General features: G+C 44.3%; 1 protein-coding gene across 6 annotated transcripts in view; it reads left to right on the forward strand.

Annotated features, from left to right (window-relative positions):
• LUZP1 (leucine zipper protein 1) overlaps nucleotides 1-15,984 on the forward strand; it is a 102,853-nt gene that overhangs the window by 71,377 nt on the left and 15,492 nt on the right. For all 6 annotated transcript variants that reach the window (XM_070776912.1, XM_070776925.1, XM_070776896.1 and 3 more), the window contains one exon: nucleotides 829-934. The gene's annotated coding sequence lies outside the window, so the exon portion shown is untranslated. The remainder of the gene's footprint in view (nucleotides 1-828; nucleotides 935-15,984) is intronic.

Raw genomic sequence — 15,984 nt, forward strand, 5'->3', positions numbered from 1 at the left:
TGCAGTGGCTTCTCTTCGTGGAGCATGGGCCCTAGGACACATGGGCTTCAGTAGCTCAGTGGGCGGGCTCAGTAGTTGCTGCGCGTGGGCTTACTGGCCCCGAGGCATGTAGGATCAAGCCCATGTCCCCCGCATTGGCAGGCCGATTCTTAACCACTGGGCCACCAGGAAAGTTCAAGAGGCTCTCTTTTTGTTCTGATTGATATTGGCTGGTTCAGGGCTGTTTTGAGAACCAAGTCTAGAAGGTACTCCAATGAGAGTCAGCATGGTGACATGACTTTTGTAATTGGACAGTCTTGGATTTAAAGTCTCTGTCACTCACAACTAAGATGTTGGACAAGTCACTTGTCTTGTTGAAATTTAGATTCTTTGTCTATAAGGGAGTAACATTATTGTGGTATTGTCTGGTGTAAAACATAAAACATATTGTCCAGGGTGTGGTGGATACTCCACAGATGTTTGGGTTTTTTTCCTTGCCCATATTCCAGAACATCTGATTTTTAGTGGAATCCCAGCTTCAGCCCTAAGCAGTTATGTGACTCACTCTTTCCAAGTTTAGTTTCCTTCCTTAAAATGAGGGCATTGAACTAGATTTCTGAGATCCCTTCTGGATGTAAGCTGTCATATGAATGTTTAGACCATTGGGGAATGTATAGGTTTGTTAATTTCAGGAATGACAGTGTAGTCTTGGGACCATGCCATCCGATAGGAAAGGGGAAGTTTCCAGAGCCAGATGCCCCCTCTTCCCTGAGGAGGGAGACAGGCTCAGCCCAGTCTTGTGCGATTCACATTTTACCTCTCTCTGCCTTCTATTTATATTCTCTCCAGGTCAAGAGGCAGCTGCCATTGCAGTATAGTGCGTGACCGTGTCCACGACAGCAAGCATTGGGGGAGCAGGCAGAAGCATTGACAGGAAACTTCAGTCCCCTAAATGGTAAGTGTGCCACAGTGTGCTCAGCCACACTGGGGCGAGGATGGTAAGTGTGACACAGTGTGCGCAGCCACGCAGGGCGAGGAGTAGTTTCTGTAGTCTCTACAGTTTTTCCACCATTGCGAGAGAGGGAGGTATTTATTGATGATCCCTTCTGAACCAGGTACTGTGCTAAGCACCTCACACGTTTTCTCACTCAGTCTACCAGCCAGTCTACCATTTACTGAAGACTTACTATATGAGAGACATTATATCCCTTAATATTTACACCAAAGTGTGAGGTAAGTGTTGTTATTTTCACCACAAACAAATGAGCTTTGAGAGGTTTAAATAACTTCTCTATGTTTATACAAGTGGCCGATGGCAGAACTAGATTTTAAACCTGGTTATTTTCATTTCACTAAGTTTCTCTTCTGAGCACGTCACTTTTTGGTTGAGGGAGTGACTGCCAGCTAGTTCCTTCCTAGCCCTTTCTGGATTCTGTGTGCCAGTGTTTTATTAGTGGTGTTGAATAAGGAAGTGAGGGTACTGACGAAACAGAAGACGCCTGAGCAGAGTGGCCAGAGGACCTCATGGTCTTGGTCCCTATGGTAGCTGTGGACTCATTAGAGTAGGGTTCTCTGGAAGGTGGGGCAATGGGGCAGCCAGAGGGTGAGTCTGGGAAATGGGTTCTACGCATAGGAGTGGCTGGACATAGGAAAGGAATCTTTCGTGAGACTTCTCAGTCTCACGGGAGCTCCTGGAAGCAGGCACAGTTATGGACAGGACAGGCTCTTCTTGAGAGAGTGGGAAACTTGAAGACAAATTCTTGATCTGTTAATTGGTTCAGGATTCTTGTTCTGTTCCTTTCCCTGGAGCGTTTTTCCTACCTCAGGGAACTGGGTAGGTAATGAAATTCATTTTTGGTTGGGTGGAGTGGCAGTCAGTACTCATTTGTTCATTGATCTTTCTGAGGGTGCTTTAGTCTCTCTTTATTGGAGCACCCTTTTTTTTTTTTTTAATATACTTGGTGAATTTGGGAGGGGGGAGTAATCATTTTCATCAATAAAATTTATTACACGTATCTCTCATACATACTTTGCCATATACTGCGCTTATGTCCTGAGGGTACCACTTACCGCATGCCTAGAGCTAAGTATTCAGCATTGAACAAAACAGAAAAAAATTCTTGTTCTCAGGGAATATACTCTAACGGGTCAAAACATTAAAAAAGTGAATAGTTAGATACAGTAAATAAGTAACACCTACATGTGATAGGTGCGCAGAAGAACAAGAGCGGGCTAAGGTGGCAGTTGGAACTGATGAGGAGCGGAGAGACTGTTACTTTCTGCAGGTCATCTGGAAAGGTCTCTGATGAGGTGATACTTTAAAGCCAAGATCTGAAAGAAGTGAGAAACACACCCAAGGAATTACATGGGAGAAGAGCATTCCAGGCGGAGGGAAGAGCAGATGGAGAAGCCCTGAGACACAAGCGTGAGTGTGCCTGTCGCAGGACCAGCGGGGCTGGAGAGGAGTAGCTGGGAGAGCGTGTAGGGACCGGAGCAGAGCAGAGCTGGCTGCAGCTCACCCCGGGCCCGAGAGCTGGGGAAGGGCCTTTGCACTCAGGGCATTTTATTCTGAGATAGGAGCCACTGAGGAGTGGACAGCAGAAGAGAGACATGACTGGACTTGTTTGTTTTTTGTTTTTCTTTTTAATAAATGCTTATCTATTTGGCTGTGCCAGGTCTTAGTTGTAGCACTCAGGGTCTTTTTTGATTGTGAATGTAGGATCTTCAGTGGCGGCATGTGAGCTCTAGTTCCTGGATCAAACCTGGGCCCTCTGCATTGGGAGCGCAGAATCTTAGCCACTGGACAACCATGGAAGTCCTGACTTAGGTTTTAAAAGGCTTACTCTGTTCCCGCTGGGGAATAGACTGTGGAGGATGGGGGGAAATGGGCAATGGCGGAAGCAAGGAGACAGGTAGGAAGCTTCTGCCTCTGTCTCAGTCGTCAGGACAGGGATGAGGGTGGCAGTGCTGCGTGGCCAGAAAGGAATGGATTCTGGATGTCGTTTGAAGGCAGAGTCAAGTTCTGACTGTCGCTGTAGATATGTTTGATTTATCTGGAGTTAACCCTTAGGTCACATGGGCTTGAGAGTATCATTAGAAACTTGACAGTGATCCCTGGTAGAATTCTAAAACAGATTAAGCAAAGGATAAGAGCAGAGAGAGGACCCTGCAAGTCACTAACTCATACGAACTGATAATTTTTTTTTTCCTTTAGGTTTTGCCATGATTTTGTGTAAATTGTAAAATCAGCACAAGTTTTTTATTGAAGTATTAGGGGGGTGGGAAATCACACCATCCAGGGATAATTAACCATATATCCAGCACTTTGATGTATATCAGGGCAGTTCATTTTTTGAAAAGGCTCCTAGGCTGGACTGGGGGTTCAGAAATGTGCTAAAAACGTAATGTGTCTAAAGTGCTGAAATTAGGTATTTAACATTTTCTCATGTGACCCCAAGACAGAATTTGGGGCCAGCTTGCATGTAGGTGATGTGCAAGTACTGGTTAATAGATTGATGTTTATTTAGAGGGGTTGTTTTTAATGGCGTTCTGGAGGGCTTTTCTTGGTTATATTTTATTTAACAATTTAAAAATCAATTTGGATGAAGATACAGAAAAGATAAACAGTGAATGCTTATAAATTGGAAGGTGTAGAAAATATTTAGACAGTTGAAACTATTGATCGAAACTGACTTTCAGGTTGAAATTTAAAAAAAAAAGGTAAATAATGTAACTGTAAGATGGATCAGGTCAACCAGAAATATTAAATGGAAAACTCCAGAAATAAACGGAGGCTTTCCTGATGGCTCAGCAGGTAAAGAATCTGCCTGCAGTGCAGGAGACGCCAGAGAAGCAGGGTTGATCCCTGGGTCAGGAAGATCCTCTGAAGGAGGTAATGGCAACCCATTCTGGTATTCTTGCCTGAAAAATTCCATGGACAGAGTGCCTGGTGGGCTGTAGTCCAAAGGGTCACAAAGAGTTGGACACTGCACAGAAATAAAGAATTTATAACTTTGAGTTGCCTGCTGTTCTGAGTAATGTGAATGAATCCTTGACCCAGCCTTTATCCAGCTGACTCTTGAACAGTGCAGGCTTGAGCTGTATGGGTCCATTTTTATGTGGATGCTTTTCTATAGTAAATACTGCAGTACAGCATGGGCTGCAGTTGGTTGAATCCATAGACCCAGAACCCAGGATGCAGAGGAGCTGAATATATGGAGGGCCAACTGTAAGTTACACACAGATTTTTGAGTGCTTAGAAGGTCGTTGCCCCTAACCCGTGTTGTTCCAGGGTCAAGTGTATAGGAAAGACATAGTACATATAGGGTTTGGTGCTGGGTGTGGTTTCAGGCGTCCACCAGGGGTCTTGAAACATACCACTTGTGCATAAGAGGGGAATTTTGTATCTACAAGTTTTAGGGCTGTGCACTTTTGTTGGAGGAGGGGCTGTCTGAACAGACTTCAGAAAACTGCAGTGAGAGATTACCAACTATCAGAATGGGGCAGGGGAGGCTTGGAAGAAAGAGGCAGAGGGAAAGGGGAGAATTCTACATGTGCTCCTCAAACATTACCACTCTAGCCTCTGCGCTTGCTGTGAGATTGCAGGGGCTTCTGTGCTGCGCCAGCGATGCCAGTTCACCTGCCCTGCTGCTCCCCTGCGCCTGGCATGTCAGTACTGCCGAGTCACTTAAAGTCCCCAAGTGCATCATTGTTTTACTCGCCTGCCCTCCCTCCCTTCCTCTCTGTAAATGATTGCTTTATACCTTTTTTGTACCGCTGTTCAAACTGCTAGAAAGACAGCAGTAAAAAAGAGGTCCACCCCCCAAAAAACCCCAAACCATGTTCCTGACCTCGTAGATCATACGATCTAGTAAAGAGACAGTAAGCAAATACACAAAGAATTAAGTGGTAAAATGTACTGAGAAGAAACAGGTAGAGTATCTTGCCATAGAGCTGTCTGAAGATGAAATGAGTTGCCTTGGGAGGAAATGAGTATCCTTCCTGTCATTAGAATTGTTTGAATAGGAGCTGAATGACTACTCGCTAGATAATTTCTTCATTGAGTGGGAGGTTGGATCAGATGATCTCTAAATCCTATCCAACCCGGAAAATGTCTATATGCTAGTTGGGCTCCCAACCCCAAGGTTTGCATGTCTAAAATATGCATATCTAAATCTAAAATCCAAAAATGCCTGTCTAAAATGAATTTATGATTCTGGGAAAAATAATTAAGTTCAGTAATTAAATAGAAACACTCAAGAAGTGATGGTGAGATGTGGATAGCCGAAGGTTTTAAGACGGGCAACCAGGAATTGTCAGGAGGAAGCTGCTTTAAAATAGTTCTCCCATTTTCCTTTAGATCAGGGACTTGCAAACTGGTCCACAGGCCCACTGCCTGTTTTTGTAGGTAAAGTTTAGTTGAAACACAGATTCATCATTTGCTTATGTACTGTGTATGGCTGCTTCACACTGCGATGGCAGTTGAGTAGTTGGACAGAGACCTTAGGGCTTACAAAGCCTAAAATACTTGTTGTCAAGCTAAGTCATATACTTATATGGATACCATCAAACTTGAAAGAAAAAATTTGCAGATCCTCTACTTTAAATGACTGTTGGGAACAGGAAGTGAATCATGGCAGCTGTGTTGGGGGAAAGGGCAGGCCAAGTTTGACTATGTACTATTTCAGACCTTCCTGGCCCACCAGGACAGGAAAAAGAGCCAGCTTCCAGAATGCTCGATAGAGCCCCTTGGAACTAGGTTCAAAACCTTTGGCAGAAAGGGGCTCATGAGAGACAGTTGGTGGGGCATCTTGCTAGTATGAGTTGGAGCTGAGGGAGACACTGGTGGGGAGGGGGAAGTTGGCATTCAAGACTGGTCTCCCTGTCCTGTTCCTCACTTTCCCATGATTTCTGAGGCTTAATATACATAATTTCCTTCCCAGACCCACACCCTTGGGCACAATTAATTGCTTCTTCTAAGCTCCCAGCACACTTATCAGGTGGTGAAATGTATTAAGTGGGAAAAAAAAAAAAAAACAGGAAAAGAGAACAAGGATCCAGAAGAGTGGGTGCTGTGTTTTGTGAGATGGTCAGGGAGGCCTCTTTATTCTTTTTTTATAGTTAGGTCTAGTTTTCTGATTCCTTAAAGGCAGGGGTTGAGTTTTAACCATCTCTCTCTAGCACTTGGCTAGATGGTGGGTTCATCATGGATGTTCCATAGATGTCTCCAAAATAAATGAATTTTAACTGGAGACACATACTTGATGGGGAATGCAGTAGGACTGGAAGGAAAGGCATCTGTCTCTTCCCTTTGTGGATGGTCCTGGAAGAGTAAAGCATCTCTTTCTCTGGCTATTTGTAGGGCTGAAAGGTCAGAGATAAGTGACACTAACCCCATTTTCAGTCCATTTCCTTGTTTTCCCAGGGTGGAGGGCTGATGTTAGTGAGTTGCTCTTTTTAGGAGGATTCTTCCTAGTGAAATTTCAGCAATATGTGAACCGTGAACTTCCTGATGTTCAAGCTGGTTTTAGAAAAGGCAGAGGAACCAGAGATCAAATTGCCAACATCCGCTGGATCGTCGAAAAAGCAAGAGTTCCAGAAAAACATCTATTTCTGCTTTATTGACTATGCCAAAGCCTTTGACTGTGTGGATAACAATAAACTGTGGACAATTCTGAAAGAGATGGGAATACCAGACCACCTGATCTGCCTCTTGAGAAATTTGTATCAGGTCAGGAAGCAACAGTTAGAACTGGACATGGAACAACAGACTGGTTCCAAATAGGAAAAGGAGTTCGTCAAGGCTGTATATTGTCACCCTGTTTATTTAACTTATATGCAGAGTACATCATGAGAAACGCTGGACTGGAAGAAGCACAAGCTGGAATCAAGATTGCCGGGAGAAATATCAGTAACCTCAGATATGCAGATGACACCACCCTTATGGCAGAAAGTGAAGAGGAACTAAAAAGCCTCTTGATGAAAGTGAAAGTGAAGAGTGAAAAGGCTGGCTTAAAGCTCAACGTTCAGAAAACTAAGATCATGGCATCCGGTCCCATCACTTCATTGGAAATAGATGGGGAAACAGTGGAAACAGTGTCAGACTTTTTTTTTCTGGGCTCCAAAAACACTACAGATGGTGATCGCAGCCATGAAATTAAAAGACGCTTACTCCTTGGAAGGAAAGTTATGACCAACCTAGATAGCATATTCAAAAGCAGAGACATTACTTTGCCAGCAAAGGTTCGTCTAGTCAAGGCTATGGTTTTTCCAGTGGTCATGTATGGATGTGAGAGTTGGACTGTGAAGAAGGCTGAGCGCCAAAGAATTGATGCTTTTGAACTGTGGTGTTGGAGAAGACTCTTGAGAGTCCCTTGGACTGCAAGGAGATCCAACCAGTCCATTCTGAAGGAGATCAGCCCTGGGATTTCTTTGGAAGGAATGATGCTGAAGCTGAAACTCCAGTACTTTGGCCACCTCATGAGAAGAGTTGACTCATTGGAAAAGACTCTGATGCTGGGAGGGATTGGGGGCAGGAGGAGAAGGGGACGACAGAGGATGAGATGGCTGGATGGCATCACTGACTCGATGGACGTGAGTCTGGGTGAACTCCAGGAGTTGGTGATGGACAGGGAGGCCTAGAATGCTGCGATTCATGGGGTCGCAAAGATTTGGACATGACTGAGTGACTGATCTGATCTGATCTGATGCATAGGACTTTCCCAAAGAGCTTTTGCTGACCTTAACCTTTGCTGTGAGGTAGGTGGGGTTGATAAGGCATGGAGAAGAAAAATGAGTCTGCCAAAGAGGGTAGCATTCTAAAAGGAATGTGGTCTTTGGAACTTGGGTTCACCATCTAGCTGTCCTGCTTACTAGCTGTGTGACCTTGGGCAGGTTTGAGGGTCCCTATTCCAAAAGGTTACTGTGTAAGCTGAGTGGTTAATGTTAGCTGCTGGGCTGTGTCCAACTCTTTGCAACCCCATAGACTGTAGCGGGCCAGGCTCTTCTGTCCACGGTACTCTTCAGGCAAGAATACTGGAGTGGGTTGCCATTCCCTTCTCCAGGGGATCTTCCAGACCCAGGGATTGACCCAGGGTCTCCAGCCCTGCACGCAGATTCTTTACCATCTGAGCCACAAGTAATAGTAATAGCTACTATTTGTTGTACTTGTGTGGGAGGCATTCTGCTAAGTGCTAAGTGCATTCCATGCCAGGGGATTACCATATTGTCTTTGGATGGATGAAAAAACATCAGAGAACTAATTTATTCAAGTAGATAGATTAGGGATTCCTAGAGAAAGCCTGTATGCTGCTGCTGCTGCTGCTAAGTCACTTCAGTTGTGTCTGACTCTCTGCGACCCCATTGACGGCAGCCCACCAGGCTCTGCCGTCCCTGGGATTCTCCAGGCAAGAACACTGGAGTGGGCTGCCATTTCCTTCTCCAATGCATGAAAGTGAAAAGTGAAAGTGAAGTCACTCAGTCATGTCTGAGTCTTAGTGACCCATATAGTAACTACTTAATATATAGTTGTGCTCAGTTTGAGACTGTCCTGTATTTGTTCCCTTTGTATCTGTTACTGGTCTGTATATAATCAGAACTCCTCACTTTGTAAAAATGCTGAAGAATTTGTAGGGAAGTGATTTAACCCAGTGCGAAGAGTTCTGGGTAGAGTCAGGAGACTAAAGTCCTTGATTTTGCTAAGTTGCTGGAGAGATCTCGAGTCTCAGTTCTTTCATTTTTAAAATTAGAGGATTAGGCCAAACAAGCAGTTTTATTTTAAATAAAAGCGGTAGAACTCTTTCGTTACAGTCATGTGGGGGAAGCCCAATATGTTAGGACCTTCCCTGATAGCTCAGTTGGTAAAGAGGAGTCTTACCAACTCCTACCATTGCGGGAGTCCTGCGATGCAGGAGACCCTGGTTTGATTCCTGGGTCTGGAAGATCTGCTGGAGAAGGGATAGGCTACCCACTCCAGTATTCTTGGGCTTCCCTGGTGGCTCAGCTGGTAAAGAATCTGCCTGCAATGTGGAAGACCTGGGTTCAATCCCTGGGTTGGGAAGATCCCCTGGAGAAGGAAAAGGCTACCCACTCCAGTATTCTGGCCTGGAGAATTGCACGGACTGTGTAGTCTATGGGGTTTCGAAGAGTCGGGCACAACTGAGCGACTTTCACTTTCACTTTCAATATGTTAAGAAACTAAAATCAGTTTCTTTGGTTGACAAGAGAGAGGGGCCCTGACAGCCTGCTCAGACCTTTGCCCACCCTTTTTCCCCAGGGTGGGAGTTGCCGAGTCCAGTTTGAAAGTCAATGGACTGAATGATATTTTAGCTGAATTTTGGCTCTGAAATCACTTTCTAAGGAGAGGAAGAAGATCCAAAGTATTTTTTGCTTCAACTTTCTCCAGTAGTGAGAGTCTGTGTGAATGGTGTGGTGTTGTGGTATTTATGTCCTATTTCCATGGCATAGACCTGAAAGCCAGATGGGTCATTGCCCAGCAGGGAGGAGTACTGTGCAGGTGGCTTGGGGCTTGGGAGGAGACCTTCCAGAGGATCACCACAGGACCTGATATCTGTGCTGGCTGCGTCTATTCTTGTCGGTTGTTTTCTGCATTGTAATTCACGAGTAACTGACTCCTTGACATCATTTATTATTATTATTTTCTGTTAATGGTTATTGCCAAAGGACTGATCAGCTATTTAATAATTAGGGGGCACATTCAGCCATTCATTCATCAAATTTTAAGCATTAATTATGTGCTAGGCTTCTTGCTGGGTGCTGAGAATACAATGATGAATAAGGAACAAGTTGGAGAGATAAGATGAGTAAATAAAACCTGAATGCATTGTGGTGAGTGCTGTGGTGGGACCAGCACAGCAGACTAAAGTGCATGAAAGTGGTGCCCGATCTCGTTCAGGGTTTCAGGAAGGACATGCTCCAGGAGGAGGTGCCTACGGTGGGATTTGAAGCAAATAAGAAGGAATGATTACCAACCTAGTGAAGGCCTAGAGGTGAGATAGAGTGCACGGTTTGTGGAACTTGGAGAATGCAGAGCCTATGTGGAGTTTGAAGATGAGGCTGAAGTGATAGGCAAGGTGGATTGTGAAGGACCTCACATGCCATTTGGAGAAGGAAATGGCAACCCACTTCAGTATTCTTGCCTGGAGAATTCCATGGACAGGAGCCTGGCAGGCTGCAGCCCACGGGGTCACAAAGAGTTGGACGCAACTGAGCGATTCACTCACATGCCATGCTGGGGAGTTTGGGTTTGGGCTTTGCCCTGAGAGCAATAAGGCTGTTTAAAAGGACTTTGAGTAGTGGTGTGTGATAATTTTCTGTTGATGTTTGCTGTATAATCAGTGCCTGCTGCAGTCCATGGGGTCGCAAAGAGTTGGACACGACTGAGTGAACAACAGCCACAGCGGTGTGTGCTCAGCTGTGTAGTTGTGTCTGACTCTTTGCCGCCCCATGGACTGTAACCCACCAGGTTCCTCTGTCCTTGGGATTTTCCAGGCAAGAACACTGGAGCAGGTTGCCATTTCTGTTCCAGAGAATCTTCCCAACCCTGATATCAAACCCACAACTCTTGGGTCACCTTCATTGGCAGGCAGATTCTTTACCACTAGTGCCACCTGGGAAGCCCGACATATTCCATGGGTTTAGTTTCTTCATTCTTTGATTCATATCAGAGTCTTGAACAAAACATGTAGGTGGAATTAACACTAAATCCAAATGAATTTTAAAAATCAGTTATTCCTGGACTCTACTAATTCAGAATTCTAATTTATAGATGGGACTGTACTTAAGTTTAACATTTCCCTCTTCTGAGAAAGGGATTTGTTTATGAAAAATGTAGTATAAATTAGTATTAATAAGACATATTGAGGAGAATGTTTCAGTTTGGGATAAGCTGAACAGTTCCTCTCATGAAGTTCCTGTCTTTAAAGTATACAATTTAATGGCTGTCTATCATATTTATGAGGATAAGTTGTTTTAAAGCATTTTGTTGAAGCATCATATATCATTTGTCCTCCAATAACTGCTATGCCAATATAGATCCTTTGTATCTATTCACTTAAAAGTGATTTATGGCCCATACTTAGTTCAGTCCCCTGTCCCTCCACCCTTCGTATAAAATTGGTAGTTAAAAAATTCATAAAGCAATTATCTTTCAATTAAAAAATAAATTTTTAAAAATTGTAATTTTCTTTTTTTTTTTTTACTGTCGTTTAGTCTCTAAGTTGTGTTCAGCTCTTTTTCACTCCGTGGACTGCAGCATGCCAGGCTCCTGTTCTCCACTGTCTCCCAGAGCTTGCTCAAATTCATGTCCATTGAGTTGGTGATGCTATCCAACTATCTCAGCCTCTGCTGCCTCCCTTCTCTTTTTGTCTTCAGTCTTTCCCAGCATCAGGGTCAGTTCTTCGCATCAGGTGGCCAAAGTATTGGAGCTTCAGCATCAGTCCTTCCCATGAATATTCAGGATTGATTTCCTTTAGGATTGACTGGTTTGATCTCCTTGCAGTCCAAGGGACTCTCAAGAGTCTTCTCCAACACCACAGTTCAAAAGCATCAATTCTTCGGTGCTCAGCCTTCTTTATGGTCCAACTCTCACATCCATACATGACCACTGGAGAAACCATAGCTTTGACTACGCAGACCTTTGTCAGCAAAGTGATGTCTCTGCTTTTTAATACACTGTCTGGGTTTGTTAAAGCTTTCCTTCAAAGGAGCAAGCATCTTTTAATTTCATGGCTGCAGTCACCGTCTGCAGTAATTTTGGAGCCCAAGAAAATAAAGTCTGTCACTGCTTTTACTTTGTCCTCTTCTGTCTGCCCTGAAGTTACAGAACTGGATGCCATGATCTTAGTGTTTTTAATGTTGAGTTTCAAGCCAGCTTTTTTACTCTCTTGTTTTACCCTTATTAAGAGGCTTTGTGTGTGTTTTTTTTAACTGCTGTTGTTTAGTCTCTTAAAGTCATGTCTGAGTCTTTGAGACTTCAGGGATTGTAGCCTGCCAGGCTTCTCTATCCATGGGATTTCCCAGTCTAGAATACTGAAGTGGCCCAAAGATAATTTATAAGGTCCTGTAAGGTGGTCAGCCCTGCCTGCTTCCTGTTCATTCACAGTCTGCCACTCTTCCCATGTACATGTGGGATTTCTTCCCTCTCTTCTTCCACAGCAGTTTTAAAAAATAAAATACTGGAGTGGATTGTCATTTCCTTCTCTAGATCTTCCTGACCCAAGGATCGAACCTGCATCTCCTGCATTGGCAAGTGGCTTCTTTCTGCTGAGCCACCAGGGAAGTATGAAAACGACGTGTGTGTGTGTTTACATTAATGTACTTGGTTGTGCTCGGCTTTGGTTGCAGCATGTGGGATCTCCCATCTTCGTTGCTGTATGGGAGCTCTTTTGTTGTGGTACGTGGGGTCTAGTTCCCCGATCAGGGATTGAACCTGGGCCTCCTGCACTGGAGCTTGGAATCTCAGCCACTGGACCACTAGAGAGGTCCCAAAACAAGTGCTTTTGTATGTGGAAATGTTGGTGGGAATAAGGAAAGAGGTTTCTTTCTTATAAAAGTACCACTGAAGGGGTGTTTTACTCTCCATTCTTGAGAATGAGGAAGCCTGTAAGCTTGGGGAAAGGAGAAGGGGAGACTGAAAGAACCAAAAGTGAGAAGACAAAGATAATATACAGGGGAGCCAAGTGGTGGAGAGGGAAGAATAATCCTGGAGTGGGCATGATCTGAGAGGCCCAGGGAGGGAGACCATTTCCAACACCTCTGACCTTAGTGTTTGCAAAAGCTGAACATGGGCTCCACCTGGTGGCTGTAGGCTTAAAGTATAATTAATGGGGGAGATCTTGGGGTTGGAGAGAGGTAGTAACATTTGTCATCTCCTCAAATCCCTCTTGGGCTTCCTTGGTGGCTCAGATGGTAAAGAATCCACCTGCAAAGTGGGAGACCTTGGTTCAATCCCTTGTTTGGGAAGATCCCCTGGAGGAGGGCATGGCAACCCGCTCCAGTATTCTTGGCTGGAGAATCCATGGACAGAGTCTGGCGGGCTGCATGTCCAAGAGTCAGACATGACTCAAGTGACTTAGCATGCATTTTGTTGTTGTTAAGTTGCTCAGTCGTGTCTAACTCTTGGCAACACCATGGACTACAGCATGCCAGGCCTCCCTGTCCATCACCATCTCCCGGAGCTTGCTCAAACTCATGTCCATCGCGTCGGTGATGCCATCCAACCATCTCACCTCTGTCGTCCCCTTCTCCTCCTGCCTTCAATCTTTTCCAGCATCAGGGTCTTTTCAAATGAGTCAGTTCTTCACATAAGGTGGCCAAAGTATCAGAGCTTCTAGCTTCAGCATCAGTCCTTGCAGTGAATATTCAGGACTGATTTCCTTTAGAATTGACTGGTTTGATCTTCTTGCAGTCCAAGGGACTCTCAAGAGTCTTCTGCAACACCACAGTTCAAAAATATCAGTTCTTTGGCGCTAAGCCTTCTTTATGGTCCAACTCTCACATCCATACATGTCTACTGGAAAAACCATAGCTTTGACTAGACAGACCTTTGTTGAGTTAGACAAGTAATGTCTCTGCTTTTGAATATGCTATCTAGGTTTGTCATAGCTTTTCTTCCAAGGAGCAGTGTCCTTTAATTTCATGGCTGTAGTCACCATCTGCAAGCTTCCCTGGTGGCTCAGAAGGTAAAGCGTCTGCCTGCAATGTGGGACACCTGGGTTCAGTCCCTGGGTTGGGAAGATCCCCTGGAGAAGGAAATGGCAACCCATTCCAGTACTCTCGCCTGGAAAATTCCATGGATGGAGGAGCCTGGTAGGCTACAGTCTATGGCGTTGCAAAGAGTTGAACACGACTGAGTGACTTCACTTTCAGTCACCATCTGCAGTGATTTCGGAGCCCAAGAAAATAAAGTCAGTCACTGTTTCCATGCAATGCAGGAGACCCCGGTTCAACTCCTAGGTTGGGAAGATCTGCTTGAGAAGGGATAGGCTACCCACTCTAGTGAATTCTTGAACATCCCTTGTAGCTCAGCTGGTAAAGAATCCACCTGCTTTGTGGGAGATCTGGGTTTGATCCTTGGGTTGGGAAGATCCCCTGGAGAAGGGAAAGGCTACTCACTCCAGTATTATGGCCTGGAGAAGTCCATGGATTGTATAGTCCATGGGGTTGTAAAGAGTCAGACATGACTGAGCAACTTTCACTTTCACTTTCACTGTTTCCATTGTTTCCCCATCTATTTGCCATGAAGTGATGGGACCGGAAGCCACGATGTTAGTTTTTTGAAAGTTGACTTTTAAGCCAGCTTTTCACTCTCCTCTTTCACCTTCATCAAAAGGCTCTTTAGTTCCTCTGGACATGGAACAACAGACTGGTTCCAAATAGGAAAAGGAGTACGTCAAGGCTATATATTGTCACCCTGCTTATTTAACTTCTGTGCAGAGTACATCATGAGAAACTCTGGGCTGGAAGAAGCACAAGCTGGAATGAAGATTGCTTGGAGAAATATCAATAACCTCAGGTATGAAGATGACACCACCCTTATGGCAGAAAGTGAAGAAGAACTAAAGAGCCTCTTGATGAAAGTGAAAGAGGAGAGTGAAAAAGCTGGCTTAAAGCTCAACATTCAGAAAACTAAGATCATGGCATCTGGTCCCATTACTTCATGGCAAATAGATGGGGAAACAGTGGAAACAGTGGCTGACTTTATTTCTCTGGGCTCCAAGATTGCTGCAGATGGTGATTGCAGCCATGAAATTAAAAGACGCTTATGCCTTGGAAGGAAAGTTATTACCAGCCTAGATAGCATATTAAAAAGCAGAGACATTACTTTGGCAACAAGGTCCGTCTAGTCAAGGCTATGGTTTTCCCAGTGGTCATGTATGGATGTGAAAGTTGGACTATAAAGAAAGCTAAGTGCTGAAGAATTGATGCTTTTGAACTGTGGTGTTGGAGAAGACTCTAGAGAGTCCCTTGGACTGCAAGGAGATCCAACCAGTCCATTCTAAAGGAGATCAGTCCTGGGTGTTCATTGGAAGTATTGATGTTGAAGCTGAAACTCCAATACTTTGGCCACCTGATGCGAAGAGTTGACTCATTTGAAAAGACCCTGATACTGGGAAAGATTGAGGGCAGGAGGAGAAGACAGAGGATGAGATGGTTGGATGGCATCACCAACTCAATGGACATGGGTTTGGGTGGGCTCTGGGAGTTGGTGATGGGCAGGGAGGCCTGGCGCACTGCGGTTCATGAGGTCGCAAAGAGACTCGACTGAGCAACTGAACTGAACTGAAAATGTCTTTTAACATTTCTTGTAAGGTGGATCTACTGGCAACAGATCCCCTCAATTTTTATTCTTCCTCCAAAGTGTTTATTTCATCTTCATCGCTGAAGGACGATTTTGTAGGGTACAGAAATCTAGATTGGTGGTGTTTTCTCTCAACATTTAAAACATTTTACTTTACACTCTTCTCACGGGGTTGATTTCTGAGAAGCCAGGTGTTACGTCTTATCTTTGTTTCTCTATAGGTTAGGTATTTTTTCTCTGAGTTCTTTCAGGATTTTTCCCATTTATCTTTGATTTTCTGCAGTGTGAATATGATATGCCTTGGTGCTTTCGTTTTAGTGTTTATCCTGGTTGGTGTTCTGAGCTTCCTGAATCTGTGGTTTGCTGTATGACCATTTTGGGAAGTGATGTCACTGTTGCTTCAGATTTTTCTTCTCTTCCTTTCTTCTTCTGGTAGTTCCATTACATTTGTGTTAAACTTCTTATAGCTATTCCACACTTATTTTTTCCCCGTTTTTTTTTCGCCCCTCTGCTTTTCAGATTTAGAAGTTTCTACTGACGTATCCTCAAGTGCAGAGACTCTTTACCAGCTGTGTCTAGTCTACTAATGAGACAGTCAAGGACGTTCTTCATTCTTTAGTGATTTTGACCTCTAACATTTCCTTTTGATGCTTTACTATAATTTCCATTTCTTTGCTTGCCTTACC

This window comes from Bos indicus, chromosome 2, assembly GCF_029378745.1.
Source record: "Bos indicus isolate NIAB-ARS_2022 breed Sahiwal x Tharparkar chromosome 2, NIAB-ARS_B.indTharparkar_mat_pri_1.0, whole genome shotgun sequence".
NCBI classification, from domain to species: domain Eukaryota; kingdom Metazoa; phylum Chordata; class Mammalia; order Artiodactyla; family Bovidae; genus Bos; species Bos indicus.